The following is a 16,751-nucleotide window of genomic DNA, read 5'->3' on the forward strand; positions in this document are numbered from 1 at the left end:
AAATCTATCTTTCTACTCCGCACCTCACCCCTTCAGTCTCCTCTCGCATTACTAACCTACTAAGTGACATATAGGCATGGATGTCACTCCACTTCCTCAAACTCAATCTTTCTAAAACTGAGCTCATACTATTCCCTCCAGCCCGTGCCCCCTCCCCTGACTTCTCCATCAAGATCAACAATACAACCATCAGTCCCTCCCCTCATGCCAGGGTATTAGGTGTACTCCTAGACTCCCATCTGTCCTTTCTGCCCCAAATCCAATCACTGTCCAAATACAAACAGCACATAACCATTTTGTTTGAATGTTTTAGTACATTGACAGCCCAATTATTTAAAAAAAAGAATGTTAGTGCCAGGGGCGGACTGACCATTTGGAAACTTAGGCACTGCCCGAGGGCCCGGGGTCAGTAGGGGGCCCCATGAGATACCCCTGGTACCTTTTTTATAGGCTTTTTTGAGTATGGGCAAGGTCACAGGGGCCCCATGATCCCCTATTGCCCGGGGGCCCCATGAGTTGTCAGTCCACCCCTGGTTAGTGCACATTTATTACCAAAACAAACCACACCGATGAGTTGGCACTGACTGGCAGCACTGATTGGTGGCACTGCTGGGCAGCACTGATTGGTGGCACTGATGGGTGGCACTGGGCACAGATGAGTGGCACTGCTGGGCACAGGTGGCCGGGCACTGGTCGGTGGCACTGCTGGGCACCAATCATCAGGGCACTAATCATTGGTGCCGATCCATCCTCTGACAATTGCCGGTTATCGGCTGTACTTAGTACGATAACAGGCAACTGCATTTACCAGGTGATCAGTGTGTCATTGGACATGGCTGATCACGTGGTAAAAGGCCGCTGTGATTGGCCTTTTACCACATCACCCCGGGGGCATGCGGGAGGGCGTGTTCTGGGAGGACATCATATGACGCCCTCCCTGGACTGGACAACCATGCTGTAGCCGTCATTCGGTTATAGCATGGTTGGCAAGTGGTTAACCAGCATACAGAACCTGTGTAATTAATATGTGTTTGGTTTTAAAGGGATGAGGTGGAAACCCTATAACCCAGCCTAAAATGCCTAAAGCATAGCGATGTGCTTTACAAATCTGCATTGTGTCCCACGTGCATTGGATTGAAAAAAAAAACTGTGAACACAACCCAGTCATATGACTAGTCAAGTAATGTGTCTAACCCCACCTCCAATCAAGGGTTTCTCCTCCATCAAGGAAAAAGAACTGCAAGGTTCACACAGTATCCCACATTTTATGAATGGCACATGTGTGGACTAACAGAACCTTGAGTCTGATGTTAAATTATCATTCTTCCCTCCTGAAGATATTGATGTTCTGAATGAAGTTTAAATTGGATAAGGAATGTATGGCCAGATGCAGGCATAAACATAAATGCTCAGGTCGTCCAAGTAGTCATAAGAAGCAGACACTGGCAGTGCCAGCTTATTACCAGCAAGAGCAAAAACGTTGGGACCAGAAAGAGCAAAAACTTTCCAATTGATTCCTTCAAAGAACTTTGAAATTCTGCAACCACCTAAAGGCGTCCTTTAAATTAGATGAGCATTTTCTCATCCAGCTATCCCAAATCTGTGACATTTATAAACCGCTCCATCTTACATTCTGTAGGGGATACATGCCAGAAGACAAGTTTACAAACCTTGTCAATTGGTAACTATTCCAGAGCAGACAGGCTGGTAAAAGAGCTGCCTCCCCGACTCTTTAGACATAAACATGTATAGCTGAGCAGACAGGGTTGCTTGACATCCCCAGATTAAAATGTTAGTAAAACCAAGAATAAATGTGATATATTGCAGTTTAGCAGTCAAGGGAGTTTGCTAGCACCAGTCACCCAGAGCATCTGCCCTGCATCTTTTTTGGGGTCCCAGAATTCCGAGGCCATTACTGGTCCAATAATTTTTTATCTGTGGAAGCAGTAGATATTGGTGTGGCGATACAAAACACCTCCCTCTTATTTAACCAACTCCTTTAGTTATTAATGCTTTTTGTAACTCCTGTATGGTCATCACACGTAAACCCTACTAATGTGCTAAAAATCCTTGTTCATGTATGCATGCGCTATAAAACACCTCCCCCCCAGGAGATAAATTACCAATTGTACCTATGTAATATGAATGTAATGTGTCGTGTTAAACACCTTCCTCACATATATGAGCATATACTACAAAACACTTCCCCCCTGTTAAACATATACACCTATGCAATAAATAAGTACAATGCTATTGTCAAGAATAATCCATGAATGCAATGTGTTATAAAAAAAAGTCCTTGAAAAAGTGCTTATTTGTGCAGTCCATATGAAGTGATTATTAAGATAAAGTGCCGAATCCAAATTCAGTATATGTGACACCCATGCTCCTCCCCTTGGGCCACACTAACCGGGGCTCCAGGACCCCTTGTTTACAAGCGCTCTTTCCATCACCATATGTATCCTCCCTGGGTGTATACTGGTCCGGTATCCGGTCTCCTCCTTTCTACACCTTTCCTCCAATATATGTACTGAGGGAACCAGAGAGCACGCTCCAATTGTATTGTACTGTTTATTAAAAAACTTCACAGACTTACAAAATACACACAATAAAAACTGGCCTATATCTGAATACAAGCAGTAGAGCTTTGTCTCGTGGGTCCGAGATGCTCCTGACAAAGTGCTACTGCTTGTATTCAGATACAACCCCGATCCCCCTCTTCTTGGGTCCACTGTCAGTGTTCCTGGCTCCTCCCCCCTGCCAGGTGCTCCCACAAGCCACTTTCTCACTCCTGAGCCCCTCTTTGTGTGTCCATAAGACACACAGAGCGGAACTCAGCCCCGCCCCCTGCTCCTTCATCACTGGCTCTGATTGACAGCAGTGGGAGTCTGTCAGGGATGCAGGTGTGACCAGAGATGTATGTACTGACACAGGGAAATGCAAGCTTCAGGTATGGTATAAATAAGACGATTTATTAAGACTAACAATACAAACATAAACGCAGTGCACCAAATCCAAGCTAACACAAATACATACAACAAGGTGAAACAAACCCAAACCTAAACTGATACAGATACACAGGTACATAAACATATAGAGCACAACGTCATCAGGCAGGCCGGGTCGATAACTATTGGGCAGGTAGGTACAGGAGGAGCATGTGGAGAGAATGGTCAGGGTCACAAGCCAGGGATCAAAACAGGAGAAGTCAGCAGAGGTCAGGATCAGGCAGGGTCAGCAACAAGTCAGGCAGGAACAGGAATGCAGGTTACAAGATACAGGGGCCCATGGAAAACCACACACCAAGGCACAGACTGCAGGTCTGGCCATCCCTTAAATACACCTGCAATCAGCCCCAGGTGATGGCTAATTGCCGAAGTGAACCTCTGGTTGTTGAAAGCACCCGCTGGCCAGCCCTGGTACTGCAGCCCACAAGGCAGGTGAGTCCCACCACTATTGGCAAGTCCATTCCTGACAGAGTCAATGTATCTGAGCCAACAAGAAGTGAGAGAGCTGAGAGAGACTCTGCTCTCATGCACATCGCTGAGTCAGGATCGAGCTCCGGTATGTATTTAGAGGGGCTGCAGGGGAAGCTGCATGCAGAAGGTTTTTTTTACCTCACTGCATTCTAAAAAAAACATTCTGCTTTCACAACCACTTTTTCAGTCCTTTATTGTGGTGGCCTTATTTGTTTTCTTCTTTCACATTTTTTCCTTTATTTTCACCTGGTGATCCTGTAAATAACACACTGCCTTTTTCTGCACAGTATCTATTGAGTAGTAGCATTATCACCCTAGGACAGAAAGCGTTAGGACTACAGAACACCAGGTTCATAACTATGTGTGATTAGACCCCATAGCAAAACCATTAACTCCTTGTATCCATAAGCTCCATCTCAAAGGCAATTCCTTTACTGAGCTATAATATTGGTATAGAACGCTATAGATCTCAATTTTATGCAAACATATTAGCAAAATGTCATTGCTCCTGCATAAATAAGTGCAGATAGCTCTGGGCCCCATAGCAACTGCACTGTCTGCTATGGCTAAAGCTACCCTCTATGTGCACACAGGTGTCAAACTGGTGGCCCTCCAGCTGTTGCAGAACTACAAATACCATAAGGCTTTGCAAGGCTGACAGTTGCAAGCATGACTCCTACAGACAGAGGCATGATGGGACTTGTAGTTCCGCAACAGCAGACGGGCTGTCAGTTTGGCACCCCTGCCGGCCCTCCTCTCCTCATCTTCATAACCTAAAGGTGAAGTGTCCAGTAGTCCACAAAGTTGACCTGTGTATGGCTGAAATAAGTGCTTGAGATAACGGTCCAGAGTACAGAGAGAAGTTATCAGGTCACTGGATTTCTCGCAGGATCAACATTTTTCTTATTTTTTGACTGACACTTGTTGAACAGATATAACAGAACACTTTCAATGGTATATTTCTCAGACCTAAGAAAAGTTCAGTGTTAAGATTTACATATAGTTTAAACTTGCCTATTCAATTGTGTGCTTATATTTGGATAGTGGACACTTGTAAGCATGTTTTGGAGATGCTCATCTCATGTCTACAGCCAGCTTTAGTGCTAGCACAATGAAAGCATTTCTACAGCTAGTGTATACAGTATGTCATGATCAGGTAAGGTTAAACATGACTGAGAAAAGCTTTAAAGTGGTATCAAACCCAAAACTAAAAATGTAATATATTGCAGCTTATCAATCGTTAGATGCGGTGGCTGTTTAGGGGTTTTTTTAGGCTTTTTCCCCTCTGTTTTCATCTGATGGCCAGTAACCTCCTGTATTAGGGTGCACTCTGGGTGAAGGAAGAGCATATATATATTTGCTTTTGGGGTTAATACTGCTTTAAAAAAAAATGCATGTTATATTTCCATAAATGATCAAAATTATTTCATACAGCTTATCCATAAAACATGGGGTGGATTGTAATATTGTTTTTGCTAGTCAGTGTATCCTAATTTTAAGGCACATGCTGTTAACAGGATCCTCTAAATCTGTCTGTAGGGATCTGACGCCTTCTTAGCTGCTCATTTCACAGTGTTAGAGAGAGAGGAGAGCGAGAGAGATACCATATGTCCACATACAGGCACTACATTACTGCAATGCTGTATTTTACCCAGACCAAAAGCAGAGAATATTAGGTTATTGTTCCTGCGTTCCGGCTGTTTAACTGTAGCTGCCATTAACATCTTTATTCTGAATTCTAGTGACAGACAAGTCTCTGTCCTACTGTTATTTATCTCACACACACAGTGCCAGATAGCTAGGCTTGTGCAACGGTATGTATGCAGTGGCAACCTTCTAGTTTATTAGTAGGTGGACCTGTTTATTGCAATAGAGTTTATATGCAGCTCCTGTTATTTCAGTTATCCTGGTCCCTTCAGGTCTGGTATTCTATAGCTAGTTTTAGCTCAGGACTTAATAACTAGCATAGGCTAGAGCTAGGTTAGGAATCTGATGGCAACTTCTGGTAGTTAGAGATCAGGATGCTTGTCAAATTAGAAATGACTATGGGAGGGACTAAAGCGCAGAGTAGATAGGCTGACTGAGTTTCAGGGTCACACCATGGTTTCTGCATGTGTAACACGGCATTCCAGGCTGCTTGGACAACAGTTGGAGGATGTTCCCATCACCACTGATCTTGTCTTCAAACCCCTAATACAAAGATGGACACTGCATTGTGATCATCCTTAAGGGCTCTTGTGATTGGACTTCATCTGAAGGTATCTCTATTAATAAGTATATATGCCCAGGTATATGTGCATAATCCCACAATCCCCCTAGAACTCCTATCAAGCCCTTTGCTGATAATACCTGTTTGTACATAGGATTATGTACTATTATTCTCTTCCTATACACTTCTGAAATAAATGGAACACTTTGAAAACACATCAGATCTCAATGGGGAAAAATATCATGCTGGATATTTATACTGATATGGACTGGATAATGTGTTATAAATATAAGGATGCCCCATCGTTTGATGGAAATGAAAATTATCAACCTACAGAGGACTGAATTCAAAGACACCCTGAAAATCAAAAAATGGTACTTAGTAGTTTGTACTGTATGGCCCCCACTTGCATGTATGCATGCCTGACAATGTCAGAGCATGCTCCTAATGAGACGACGGATAGTGTCCTGGTTTATTTCCTCCCAGATCTGGACCAGGGCATCACTGAGCTTCTGGACAGTCTGAGATGCAACCTGGCGACATCGGATGGACCAAAACATGATATCCTAGAGGTGTTCTATTAGATTTAGGTAAGGCGAGTGTGGGGGCCTTCATCCTCCAGGAACTGCCTGCATACTCTCACCACATGAGGCCGGGCATTGTCGTACACCAGGAGGAATCCAGGAACCACTGCACCAGTGTAGGGTCTGACAATGGGTCAAAGGATTTCATCCCGATATCTAATGGCAGTCAGGGTGCCATTGTCTAGCCTGTAGAGGTCTGTGTGTCCCTCCATGGATATGCCTCCCCAGACCATCACTGACCCACCACTAAGGAGTCATGCTGAATGATGTTACAGGCAGAATAATGTTCTCCACGGCTTCTCCAGACCCTTTCACATCTGTCACATGTGCTCAGGGTGAACCTGCTCTCATCTGTGAAAAGCACAGGGTGCCAGTGGTGGACCTGCCAATTCTGGTGTTCAATGGCAAATGCCAATCGAACTCTATGGTGCCGGGCAGTTAGCACAGGGCCCACTAGAGGACGTCGGGCTTTCAGGCCAACCTCATGAAGTCTGTTTCTGATTGTTTGGGCAGAGACATTTACACCAGTGGCCTGCTAGAGGTCATTTTGTGGGGCTGTGGCAGTGCTCATCCTGTTCCTCGTTGCACAAAGGAGCAGATACCGGTCCTGCTGATGGGTTAAGGACCTTCTATGGCCCTGTCCTGCTTTCCTAAAGTAGTTGCCTGTCTCCTGGAATCTCCTCCATGGTCTTGAGACTGTGCTGGGAGACACAGCAAACCTTCTGGCAATGGCACCTATTGATGTGCCATCCTGGAGGAGTTGGACTGCCTGTGTAACCCCTGTATGGTCCAGGTATCGCCTCATGTTACCAGTAGTGACACTGACCCTAGCCAAATGCAAAACTAGTAAAAAACAGGCAGAAAAGATGAGTAGGTAAAAAATTGTCAGTGGCCTCCACCTGTAAAACCATTCCTGTTTTGGGGGTTGTCTCATTGTTGCCCATTTAGTGCACCTGTTAATCAGTTTCAGCTGCTTTGGTTTTAATGAAATTAACAACCCCCTCTGCTACATTACTCACTACATAAATATCCAAGGAGTTTAATTGACTTGATGCTATACTCTTATTAAAAAGTGCTCCTTTAAATTTTTTGAGCAGTGTATAAAGCCCCATACACATCATCAGAAAATATAAAAAAAAATGCTGCTTTTGAAGCGATCATACAAAAACCTGATCATTAGTGCACAGCAATCGTCCGAAATTACTTGAAGGGACAAGCACGAAAATGTTTACCTGATTGTATAATTTTCGTTTAACCAGTTTAGTTTTCATCTGAAAATACAATACAAATACATTACATCACTTCTGAATTTTTATTCTGTCATACAAGAATTTTCAGAACTTTAGTAACCTCTTCACTTCTGATATAAGAATAGCATGCAAAAAAAAAGTGGACGATAATGTGGACGATAATTTGTCCGATATTCTCAATGTGTATACGGGGCTTAAAGCTTGTATCATTTCCATATTGACGTGCATCTATATTCTTATGGTTAATGTTATATGCTGGTTGCAGTAGTTCCTCTCAGTTACTTTGATTATATTATTGATTAATTTCCCAGGAAGGGAACCCCCTTTGTTCACAAAAGCCATTTTGTGGGTGGAGACACTGTCAACTTTATTATCAAACCCACTCTTCCACTTAGTGAAAGCTCTGGTTCTCTCATTTACCTACACGTTTAGTACACTATCCTGTTTGGGGAGGGCAATTTCTCATAATCCCCCCCCCCCCCCCCAAAAAAAGATGGCTACAGGACATTAGCATTTATGAGGCTAGCAATGATGGGGAGTGCCAGTGTGAAATAAAAACACTGACGTAAATGCTTAACATTGCTGTGTATTTATCAAGTGTCCAATTTATCAAAACTCAAGATTCATTAGCACCATTAAAGGGCAGCTTAAGATATTTGCTCGGAGGTTGTCAGGAATGAAAAGTAAATTTGGCAATGAGCCAATGGGACAAAAAATGAATAAAAACAAGAGACTTATTATTTTAATATTCACTATTGTTCAGTATACAATAGAAACTATTTAAAGTAGAACACCTAAAAGCATAGTTGACTGCCAAAGGATTTTAATTCCATTCAGCCACTCCTGCTTTTCCCAGACATGACAGGCAGTTGGTGATACCTCTGTTCTGAATATGTACTTTGTCACCTCCAGGCCTCCTGGGACATTAGTGGCCTCCACCTCATTGGACAGTAAATGAGTGTCTTCTCGCTGGAGATGTCCTCTCTGTGCTTCTTTCTCTTCTCTCTCCTTCAAAAACATCCACCGTTTTCCCTAAACATTTGCAAGATGGCAGCACTGTGACATGGAATATTGCCTGACTGGCACATATAGCAGACAATCTCACTTAGCTTCCTTTCACATGGGGTGGAATCTGTTTTGATTAGCAGGGGATCTGACCAGAGCAGGTGGATATCAGGTCTGTGTCCCCTCAGTTTATACAGACCGGACATGGACAGAGCCCACTCTGCTATATGGGCAGTCGGGTGTAAATGCACTACGCCTGTCCGTTTATACCCGACTGCCCAAATCAATCCACCTAGGTGGATTTCTGGTTTTTTTTTTCAGCGGACCAGATTGGATTGGAGGTAGGTAGGTGTAAATGGGCACAAGTCCATTTACACCTGTTGGTCTATACAGGTTAATTAACTCTTCGCGTAAAAGGGGCCCAACAGTCCAATTTCAATTATGAAAGAATTATCTAAAGAGAGTTCAAGTAACTATACTAGCTGAATTTAAATGCATGTGTAAAACCTCACTGGCAATGGGATCCCCACCCTGAGTTAAATTCTAGGTGTAGACGAAAAAGGTGTAAGGATGAGCTCATTTCTCTGTCACTCTGCTCTCTCCTCCTTAAACCAGAACTAACCTCTCAATCAACATTAGCTATATTTAATCCTTATGCTGCTAGCATTAGTAGGACATATATTTACTTGTTTTCAAAATTATTTGACATTTCATCAATTGTTTCCCGATTTCATTTGGTCTAGGCCAAAATGATGTCATACATCCCAGGAGTCTTTATGGTCATTTTTTCTTTCATCTGGAGGAGTGGAGGAGGGGCTTCCTGTCTGATTGACTGAGCTAAGGGCAGGGGAGTGGAGTGTTAAGGGAGTGTTTTTCAAAGTGATTTCTCAACAAAAGCATGGAGACATGGGTGGTTGGATGAGTTTGCTCTGAATATTAAAAATGAATTAAAAATTTAAATTACCATTGATTTCTCCTCAAGTGACAATCGTCACCAGGACATAACAAGTTAATCTTGCCAGCAGTGATGCACACACCAATAAAAAACCAACAAAGGCTCTAACCCTTTTCCACTCTAAAACCAAAACCAAAATTAGGCTATAGGTACTGCGACCTGGCTCTGCTCAAAGTAGAGGTGAAATAATATCCCTGTGTCCCAGAACATGGGCTGCAGGCTTGTCCTGATACCAATCCAGAAGGCTAGTTAGTGTAAAGAGGAAAGGATCGCCGCTACCCCCAACCAGCCCAGAAGAATGAACAATAAAGCATGGCCTAATGAAGCACGTCCTCAGCCTATCTGAGGCTGAGACCACTCCTTATCGTTTATTCACCTGGGCTAGACAGGTGTAGCAGCAATCCTTTCCTCTTTACACTAATTAGGCTATAGATACATTTTAATATTTGCTAGGAGATCTGATTTAACAAAAAGTAACAAATGTAACCAGAGATTCTATAGAATCTATTAGAATCTCCCAAGACCTCCTGCTCTCTAGCTTCCAAAGACCTCCTGATTTCTCCCATGCTCACCTCCAGAACTTCTCCAGAGCCGCTCCCACTATCTCTTACTCTGTCAACTTTTAGACGATCCCTAAAAACTCATCTCTTTAAAGAGGCCTATCCTGCTCCCACCTAGCAATTGTACATGTATTTTCTTCATCAGCCCATCCCCCACACAGGGCCCTCTGATCTCTCCTGTATTAATTTGTATTGTAATTGTACTGTCTGCCCTTATGCTGTATTTATTTGCATATTTTGTGCCAATAAATACATAAAACACAGCCTTGGGACAATGCTGAACTTCAACAAAAGGGAGCTAAAAGAGTTTTATTAATGGGATTACACAATTGTATTACATGAGCACAAGGTAGGAAATGCCAGTTTTTAGCCATATCTGTTCAAAGAATCATTCCTCCCACATATTGCACACAGAATACAGAAACTAAACTAAATTGAACAAACCTTTGCCCAAGCATGCACCAGTATCCCCAGTTGGTTGAGAAATGTGTTGCTTGTTCTTGGTGAAGGACAATACCCTTGAAGATGTACAATAGTCTTTCCACTTGCTATTAACCCATGGCTACACTGATTAGCCATAACTTTATGACCACTCATCTAATATCGAATAAGTTCTCCTTTACCCGCCAAAGCAGCCCTGACCCATTGAAGCATGAACACCACTAGACCTCAGAAGATATGCTATTGTATCTGGCACCAAGCCGTCAGTTGCGAGGTGGCGTCTCCATAGATTGTATGTAGTTTTCCAGCATATCCCACAGATGCTAAATTGGATTGAGATATAGAGAATCTGGAGGGCAAGTCAACGATAAAACTTGTTGTGGTCCTCAAACCATTCTTTAGGTATTTTTTCAGTGTGGCAGGGCGCATTATCCTGTTGAAAGAGGCCACTGCCATGAGGGAATACTGTTTCCATGAAGGGGTGTACCCGGTCAGCAACATTTAGGTAAGTGGTAGAAGTTTACATACACTTTAAACCCTGTGGTGTGCTTACCATGAGCACTGCCAGCTCTGCTCAGCGTGTTTTGCTAAACTACCCAACCACTTCCACTCTCAGATCTCTACAGCATAAAGACTAATTATTCTGTAGTCCAAGTTAAGAACCAAGAAGGCTAATTATACTTTTTATGATAACACAGATGTGCACATAACAGATGACAGCTCTGAATTTCTGACAAGATCAGTGGGTATTTTTTGCACCTATAAATCAGATATAATAAAACACTTTCGATAGTTTGTTTAACCGAGCAAAGAGGAGCAAATAGGAGAAGTTCATTGTTAGTGTTCACATATATTTTAACTGAAGAAAAAGACTATGTAGAACTAAAGTTACAAAAATAGACAAATCTACTGTATATGGTTTATATTTCACGAACAACTTGTACAAGTATAAGAGACAAAAAGTGCTTCTGAAATTCTGGCCAATTTCTGACCAATTTGTACTGTTGCACTTTTTCAAAAGATTATGACAGATTCAAGCCCATATAAATACTTACTACTCCTGCAAACATGGCCATGCTTTAAAAAAGGAGCACACACGCTTCGCTGAAGTCAGGATTTTAGCAAAATATTTGTATCTTTCTTACACATGAAGAAATTGCATGTAGCACTACCCTTGTGAGGGCTGCTATAAGATGACTGTCCACAAAGGTTGCCCTGACCTTGCAAGCCTCCTGACACCCTGGGTTCAGAAACAGTGCACAAGAAAGTCACAATTTCAAAGACACACAATTGCAGTAAACAACGGAGTATTTACTAATGGTTCTTTAGTTGCAGATAGTTAAAGCAAATACTTCTTAAAGCAGTAACATGATTAGTAATCTCAAAGTGGAACACAAGTCATTATTTCAAATATACTCAAGGAGAACCCCTGACCTCAGGTATGAAAGGGAGGAGAAAGACCCTTCTTCAGTGTCAGACTGCTCCCTTAGAATACTGATGTCACATATGCAAAAATATCAACACTCTCCAGGAGAGCTAGATGTATATTATATGCCATACACACATTCTAAATAGAGTTCCCCTTAATATAAGCGCCAAGGTGAGGCATAGAGTCCTTGGCTTGAAGTATAGTAAAAGGAAGTCTTAAAGAAACGTGCATGGCTAGCACAATAGAGCCCAAAGAGATTGCTGTGCAATGGCAACGAGCAATCTCTGACAATTTAGTTAAATGGCACCTGGTAAAGGTGACCGTTTTACAATCAGACGTATGGTAAAGGTGTCTGCATGCAGCGTTCCTATCACTAGAGTGTACACAGTGTGGGCATTAGCCTGCTTAACAATCCTGATGACACTGCTGCTCAGCTCATAGGATTCAGGATATCCTGGAAGGGCTCCCCCAGAATCTGCAACCAGCTTAGGCGCATCCAGCATAGCCCCATGCGCTGTGACTGTGGCGGTGATGCTGCTAACCAACTCTGGACAGTCACCCTGCCGACAGGAAGCTGGGACGGGTGATCTGCTTGTAGGTATGTAAGGCCCCATGTACACGGGACACTTCTGAACGATGGAAACTGACTGCTGGAAAATGTAGGTTAAAAAACGTGTTTAGCTGCGTTTGCATAACGCTTTTATGTGTGTTTGCGTTTAGAACTGTTTTTTTAAAGATAAGCACAGGAGAACCTCCCAAATACCCAGAATGCACTGAAAAGTGGTAAATTATTAACTATTTCAGACTGTTTCAGAGAAATACAGAGAGTAGAAGCAGATATAGCAGTACGTGTTGAGATTAGCTTAGGTGTGAGTTGCTCATTAACATTTCTTTTGTTTCCAAGGGTGGAAGAGGTCTGAGGTGTGAATTGGTCATTATAATGTGTGACAAGCTTGGTAGGAACATCCTGTTTTCAGTGTTTTGTCCATCTGAGTACCTTAAAAATGCCTTGCATGCATTTTTCATGATGAAAAAAGGCTCTGGACAGCTTTGGGAACTGTAGGAGTTAAAAAAAAATTTCAGACCTGTTTACAAGCGTTTGCCGCGTTTACAAGCGTTTTGCGTTTGAAACACTGATAAAACCAACTGCTGAACGCAAGTTTTCTGTGTTCACAAAATGACTGTAAACTCAAATACCTGCAAACAACTGTAAACGAAGATGTGTACATGAACACATAGGAAAAAATGAGGGTGAGTTCAGGAGCTGCTGAAAAAAATGCCGAACAGCTCCTAAACATGAGTTTATCAGCTGCAGTGTACATGAGCCCTAACTCTCCCACTTAAGATCCTTCACACCGTCCAGACCGCACAGCCTACTAAACTCTCACAAGCAGCTGGGTCTCTCCTTTCAGCTTCAGCCCGTGGTCCCAAGAGAAAGCACTTTCTCCGGGGTCTGATTTTTTATCCTCTCCCAGCATTTCACTTCCTTTTCCAGCTGGCTGGAACTTGTAGTCCACAACAGTATTGGTCCCTCTGCAAATCCAGCCTTCTGAACTACATGTCCCACAATTCTCAGCTCTTTTGTTGGGCCCTTCTCTCTCTTTCTGTGCCTCTCACTATTGCAGCTAAACACTAGAGTGAGCTCTAGCTCAGCATAGTTCTTATTATGAATGTCTTACGATGACACAGGTAAGTTAGCCAGCACTGGGCTACATGTGTATGACACTAACGCATGTGAACTTTGTCCCTATTTCATCACTGGATTGATGCATCCAATACATAGTGAGGTAAGAGCTCACAGATATCACATGTCGTATACCCACACTACTGAAACATGTGAAAACATATGTGACGTCTTTCTTCATAGGGAAATGTTAATTTTGCCTAAGTGGTACCCATAAAATCTACCTTTTGTCTAGAATTCTTCCTGAAAAATAGCAGTGTACTATCCAATATGTGAGTGTGCCTAGCCACATAGCCTAGCTGTATATCTGTAGTATGGGATCTAAGGTTACCTGCTAGTCTAAGGGGATTTGGAGCAGAAGCGTCCCTAGGGTTGGTGTCACCCGATGCGGTAACACGTGGTGTCACCCTTCCAGAGAGGAAGGAGCAGTGCCAGTGTAGCGGTAAAATGAGTATCCTGGACCCGTGAAGATATGTATCCCCTGAAGCAACTGCGCATGTGCTGGTTTCAGGCCGAAGAAGCCGATCTCAGACTTTAGCACAGAGCTGCCACAGTTAACCCCTTACAGGCTGCAAACCACTGAAGCTGATCCCGTGGATCACTATGGGTTGCAAGATCAGTTAACCCCATATAGGTTGAACCTATATGGGATTAACTGATCTTGCAACCCATAGTGATCTGTGGGATCAACTTCAGCAGTTTGCAGCCTGTAAGGGGTTAACTGTGGCAGCTCTGTGCTAAAGTCGGAGATCGGCTTCTTCGGCCTGAAACCGGCACATGCGCAGTTGCTTCAGGGGATACATATCTTCACGGGTCCAGGATACTCAATTTACCGCTACCCCAGGGGCAGCTGTCACTGTGCCGGTAATCCGGGATCACCACAATAACTGGCCAGGACCTTCACAGAGCCCAGAATCTCTGTTGGCATCCTGCTCCTGCACCCCCTGTGATGGTGTCACCCGGTGCGGCCCGCACCCCCCTAGGGATGCCACTGATTTGGAGTGAAATTTGGTGATGTCACTACTGTGCAACGCACCATTCTCCTTACTGGAGGACACTTACACAATAGGAAACGATGCCCTGCTAGTACCACTTCTACACAGAGACACGGTACAGTACAAGACATGGTTAGTCAGTAATGGGGAAAAGATCAGCAGGCAATATTAATAACTAGTCATTTGTCCTCTCACTGCCCTTTTTTGATCACAGCTTCCAGAGTTCACATCCTCTTTAACCACTTCCTGTCTGGCCAATGTACATACTGTATACTGCCAGATGGGAGTTTTGCCTATGCAGGTGGATGTACCCAGGGGAGTATTTACCACAAGGCAAACAAGGCATTTGCCTAGGGCAGCATTTTTCAGGGGGGCAGCACTGCCCTTGGAAGAAGGGATGGAAGAAGGGACACACGTGGCATGGGGACCTAGTGGGTTCCGAGAGAGGCTGTGGGTTTCATGACGGTGTATGCACAGCCCGACTCTCGTTCCTGGGGATGTCCGAAGCTGTGAAGGTGAGTGTCTTTCTCTTTCCCACCATGGGGGATGGTGGCTGGTGTATGGGGGGCAGTGGTAGTGGAAGGCTCTCTTGGTTGGGAGGCAGGGGTGTTGTTGGTCAATGTCAGGCTCTCTCTGCAGGCGACAACGATTTTTGTGTTGCCTAGGCAGCACAAAACCTAAATACACTATTGGATGTACCCATACGTCCTCTTCTTGTGTGTGGCTCCTAGAGCACACACCTGCAAGCTCTGTGATCACACTGACCCTCGAACACAGCAGATCACATGACCTAGTACAGGCAGGGCCGGTGCTTCCACTAGGCAAACTAGGCGGCCGCCTATGGCGCGCTGCCACTTAGGGGTGCCTGGGCACAGCACAGGCTGGGACTCTAGGTGGCCGCCTAGGGCGCACTGCCACTTAGGGGTGCCTGGGCACAGCGCAGGCCAGCATTCTCTCTGTGTGACACCACCACGTCAAAAATGATCCTCCAGCTGAGAGGAGGGGTGGCAGAGGGGAGGAAGAAAGGACAGTAGAAGATGCCCAGTGTGTGGAGCCTGTGTAGTAGCTGAGTGTTCCAGTGTTCCTCTCAGACTCAGTCCCTTACTGCAAGCTGATAACTGTGGAGTTCCAGTCCTTATCTTCCAATTCAACAGCAGAGGCGGAGCTGCCTTGGAAGGTAATGTCTGATGTCTGTGTGAGTGTGACCCGGCCGGCCATCCATCACGTGCAATGTGTCAGTGAGTGATGACATCCTCACGATCCCAAAGCCTGCTCGGCCTACTGATCTGTGTCAGTGTTGGTGGTGGTGTGTTGTGTCTGATCTGTCACTGTGTGGGATCTCTCAGTTCAGGTGTTCTCTGTGTGTGTGTGGGCTGAGCTGCCTGCTGTCAGAGTGTCCCCCCCCCCCCCCATTTCCTGTGTAATTCCAGCCTGGGATCTGTCAGAGTATGGATCCATCATCCTCCACTCAATGCAATTTGAACCTGCCACTGCCAGCCACAGATACAATCCATTTGTGACACTGATTTTGTCTTTAATATTGGTGCTGGTGGCATGTTATGGCACTTAATTTTGCAAATAAAAAGAAATTTAACAGTTTCATGTTTTGTTGATTTAATATTTTCTACCGTTTTAAACATTTTTATTTATCTTTTTTGAGGGGTGCAAGTTGCTGGTTTTGCCTAGGGCACAAAATAGTCTATCACTGACCCTGGGTACAGGACTAAGGAAATTGGTCTAATACCATGTGATCACCGTGTCCAATCACAGCAATCTCATATGTAAACAAAGTGATAGTAAGCATTGATTCTTTCTTCTCCCACAAAGATCATCTGTGAGAGTAGAGAGAACTGCCGTGAGTCATCCAGTGCCTGTAATAGTTATAAACACACACCAGTACCAGTCAGCTTACAGTGTCTCTGGTCACTAGCCTAGCAGTGTAGTTGTCATGAAGGGCATGCCAGTACTTGAGATGGCTCTTCTGGGTGGACCTCTGTGCATCTTCACATGCTAATCCATGTTTCTTCTCGTGGACATAGGAATTAAAGACATACCCATGACAGATGATGGCGTCAAATGGACTATTTAAACTGTGCCAGTGCTCAGGATCAGTGCTGCTATGTTTTCAGACCTCTGTGTATCCTGATATCCAGTTGCTGA

Source organism: Staurois parvus, unplaced genomic scaffold (genome assembly GCF_062004578.1).
Source record: "Staurois parvus isolate SC_StPar_1 unplaced genomic scaffold, SC_StPar_1.0 ptg000562l, whole genome shotgun sequence".
Lineage (NCBI taxonomy): Eukaryota > Metazoa > Chordata > Amphibia > Anura > Ranidae > Staurois > Staurois parvus.